The 4579-nt window shown below is 38.8% G+C and overlaps 1 pseudogene; it reads right to left on the bottom strand.

The window, feature by feature from the left end:
* Positions 1–1463: 1463 nt before the first annotated feature.
* On the bottom strand, positions 1464–1579 carry LOC111738829 (annotated as a pseudogene).
* Between the last annotated feature and the right edge of the window lie 3000 nt (positions 1580–4579).

The raw sequence follows: 4579 nt of genomic DNA, 5'->3' as shown, positions 1-4579 counted from the left end.
AAATTTTGATATGATTAAATTGACTTTCAGATTCCTTTAATTTCTTCTTGATCCACCCCTAAAAGTATACAACAGGCTAAGCAACATAAGCTGGGGTTATTCTTCTCCTATTACCCCAGTATTACCTCTGGGCTTATTTAAAATGGATTATTATGAATAGAATGAATACTGAGTCCTAAACTGTGGTTGAGGATCGAGCATGTTGGAGCCTGTGCACTCGGAAATAAGTGCCTTTACTGACAGCTAAGCCAAAAGGTGCTCCTCATGGAAAGTCTAACCAAATGACACAGCTCTGAAAATTGGTAACAATTAGAGCTTTTATGATCCTTCAGTCCAGCAGGTTTTCAATTTTATAACATAGATAATATACAAGTCTTCCTTGAAACTCTAAGAGGACAGATACCACATCTCCCATGCAATCATTCATTCAGCTAAAATTTTTGAAAATTTTGTTTTGTGGAGGAGCTATTTAGTTTAGCAGCTAAGAGCATCAGCTTTGGAGTTAACCCAAGTTGGTGGCACTAGCCTTAGACAAAAGCAGGAGGTGGAAAGGTACGTTGGGGTCTGCCCTGGGCTCTACATTTTAGAAATCCCTGTTCTGACCTCTGGGCCTAGCATCGAGGGGAATGCGGGGTCAAGGGGCACACTTCCATGGAGCCTGTGGCCTCTGCACCAATCTTGCCTTTTAGGCCATCATCTAGATACCGGGGACCCTGGCCTTTCCTGACCAACAGCCCAAGTCTATTTCCTACCTGCTCAAGCCTCTCCCAGGTCTGTTCTTCTGAAAGTGCCACTACTGGCGATCACATGTAGGCTCAAGAGGGGGTCAAGGAGCAGGCATCTTGAGGGTTGTGGAGGGAGCTTGGCTGTATAGACTGGCACAGAGGCATCGTGAAGAATTAAAATGTTTAACACAGTGCTTAGCAGATAGTGAATGCTAGGCAAATGTTATTTCTGATATATTCTTTTGTATCTTATTACATGAAATTTCTGTTTTGAGAGAGAGAAAAAAATAACCATGAGAATACAAGATTCTACAAGGGGACACTATTTTAATTTTTAGTATTCAAAATGGAATCTTTTTTCTTTTTTTTTCGGTAACATGGCTGTTCTCCTGGCCCAATTCCAATACTCTGTATTCAAGCTAATTACATTCCTCCTCCACTGGATAAATTATTCTTCACTTCCCCCATAAAAACCATCATGTTATACTTGTGAAACAAAATAGCTTCTGTGTTCCACCACACATACAAAAATGATTGTATGTCAATACACAGTGTATTTTTCTGTGTGTTGATTTGAAGGCCGCATTGGGATTTATTACAGTGAGATGTCAGTTTAATTCAATGATGTGTCCGAATAGTGATAGATTTCCTGTTCAATGGAGCACTATCACAAAAGACATTCTCCTGGTGACTTAACATGAGACAATTTTTTTTATTATTATTACTTAGTATTATTTATGCCTACAGCACCTGGTCTTCCTAGGTGGTCTCCCATCCAAGTACTAACGAGGCCCGACCCTGCTTAGCTTCCGAGATCAGACATCGTACTCGTTCAGGGTGGCATGGCTGTAGACCATGGACCATGGCTCCACTGAGGCACAAACCCAGGACCTTCTGCATGTAAAGCAGACGTGCTAAACGCTACACTATGGAACCACGTTCTTAATATAAGATAATCTTTTAAAGCATTATTTGGGTTGAGACAAAGCAGATGTGAGCTATCGAGCTTACCTCTAAGTTTCTTCATTCCCAGGCAAGTCATTTACCTCATCACTTTGACTTTTTTAATGCCAGAGACCTGAGCATTCATGAATTGGTATTCTACATTCATCTCAAATAATTAAGACATGTGATTTTAAGCTAAAGCTGATAAAGCTAGAGAGAAAAATATTGAGGATTTTAAGAGGTCACTTCTCCCTTTTCTCTCCTTTTCTTTTAGTTTAGGAGCACTTAGACCTAAAATCCCTTTTTTGGTGATTGATTTAGGAATGTGAGTTTCATGGAATGGTGGGAATGACTAAATAATAGTAGCAAATTTTCATGAGGGAATAGCAGCTTAGGGCCCAAGGCATGGCTTAGAGAGAACAACACAACAGCTTCCCCTTTGAGAAATATACTAAGAAACGTCATCTCTAAATCTAAACATTCTAAATACTTGGGTTTTTAAAACTTCATACAAGACAACCTTCACCAAGAGCTACCTTTTCCTGCTTTGTACTCATTCAGTAGGGACCTTACAATTGTGGATTGGGACTTCATTCCTCAAGCCTGGTCTGTGAGGCCGCTGTGTGCCAGGCACCGAGCTGCCTTCCCATGCTGTACGTGGAGAGCTGAGGTCACCCCCTTCTGCCCTGTGTGAGGACTTACTGAATTACAGTAAATCCTCACTTAATGATGTGGGTAGGTTCTTGGAAACTGCGACTTTAAGTGAAATGATGTATAATGAAACCAGTTTTACCATGGCTAATTGATATATGAACAAGAGTTAAGTTCCTATTGCATATTTCTGGTCACAAAAACATCACCGATCTTGAAAATAATGACCCCAAACACTTCTAATATTAAACATTAACATAAATGTGAGCTTTACATACATTTTTAAAGATTCAAGGAAGATTAATAAAAACAAGTAAGAGAATGACTTTCCAACCCGCTTGTTCCAGTTCAGGGTCGAGGGTGGCCAGGGTCACTCCCAGCAGCTCAGGGTACCAGGCGGAAACCAACCACAGACAGGCACCCTTCCATCACAGGGCACACCCATGCCCACACCCACTTAGAGAGTTAGCCCACACTCACTCACACTGGGACATTCAGGCACGCCAATTCACCTAACGTATACACCTTTGGGATGTGGGAAGAAATCGAAGGACCTGGAGAAAATCCAGGCGGATATGGGGAGAATGTGCCAACTTCACATATAGTGACCCCAGCTGGGAATTAATATTTTTGTTCTCATCAATGTTATAACAAAATGACGTTGAACTGAAAGACCTTATTCGAGGACCTGAGTATTGTACCAGGTTCAAGCTGAGGTAACCCAGATACTGTGACTTTTAAACTTTTGATCTGAAATGTTTTCCTCATTCAAATTTTCTACCGCTAAAGCAGGCAGGTATTTGAAGCAATGATACAGGTCATTCAGGCCCAAATAACTATTTGAGAAAGGAACTAACTGAATAATTCAATGAAATATGACTGTTTTATCTGATTAATTCTGAAAAAAAAAATCGATTATTTGTCTTTTGGTTTGTATGTATTGACGTATAGTTTGATTTTTTTTTTAAGTACTACTTTAGTCTCACTGCAAAGATTGGCAGTAGAAAGAATTTAGATTATCATCTCAGTTATTACTATCTTTTTGCATACTAAGCATAACCTTTTCTCTAAAATGGACTCAAATTGGTAACTACAAAATAGAATTTTACTATAATAAGGGTGTAATAGGCATTCTGTATAGTAACGTTGCATGATTTCAGAATGCTATACTTTATTTCTCAAGGTGTGTCTCTCCACAGATGGAAAACTGTGGACATAAGAAGAAAAACTATGTTTTCAGTTTCTCCAGCAGACCAATATGCTTGGCACACGGTAGATGTTCAACTGACTTTATGCTTTAACAAATAAAGAAGAATTTAAGAGAGTTGACTAAATTGATTGATTAACAATTCAATTAAGCAACCAGTTGGTTAAGATCTACTTAAAAGGACACTTGTTAGTTTTGTAGTGACTACCTAAACAAAACTTGTGGTTAATAGCAGGAGAATGATAGACACTAGAAAAATGAAATCAGAGGCAATATGAACACCACTTGTAACCATATATAAGACATGTGGAAGTGAGACCTAGGTTTAAAGCATGGTTTGGCCATTGACTAATCATGTATTTTGGAATAAGATTCTTAACTTTTTAAACCTCTCAGTGCCTACATTTCCTCATCAGCAAAATGAAGACAATAATAGCCTTCATCGTGCTATTGTATTTATTGCTCTAATGTGTATAACTGCTAAGCATAATGCTTGAAACTAAGACTCAAGATATATAAGCTATTATTTTTATTAAGAAACTCATATCGCTTCCTGTTATACCTCATAAAAAGGAATATGAGTAGATTATAGGTATGATTCCTTCAAAAAATCTCTAAATAAAAGAAACACGAAGCTGTAGGGAAAATTGCATATTGAGTTATTAACCTTCATTGAAGTGTTTAAGGTGGTGCAACAGGAATTTGAAATTTCATTTAAATTTTGTGAGCTTTGCTAGACCGCAAAGTCTAAAAAGAGGAGAGAATAGTAGTCTACTCAGAGTAAGCATTTCTTTCTAGTTCCCATAGTTCTCTCAGAACTATCAAAACTCTCATTTTTGATGGTTCCACTCCTTTACCTCTTAACCAATTATCGTGATCTTCCTTTCTGCTCCCGTCCACCACCATACTTTGTGTTGAGATCACTTATGCTTTGACTATTACAGTAGTGCTCACTGCTTGCAAGCACAGCTGGAGGCCCTTGTCTCCCCAATTCCTGTACATGAGAAGTAGCATGACCTGGTCCCCAGAGATGGGATTGTAGCAGGATGGT

This window comes from Pteropus vampyrus, unplaced genomic scaffold, assembly GCF_000151845.1.
Source record: "Pteropus vampyrus isolate Shadow unplaced genomic scaffold, Pvam_2.0 Scaffold43, whole genome shotgun sequence".
Taxonomy (NCBI): Eukaryota; Metazoa; Chordata; class Mammalia; order Chiroptera; family Pteropodidae; genus Pteropus; species Pteropus vampyrus.
This window is presented reverse-complemented; position numbering and strand designations above follow the sequence as displayed.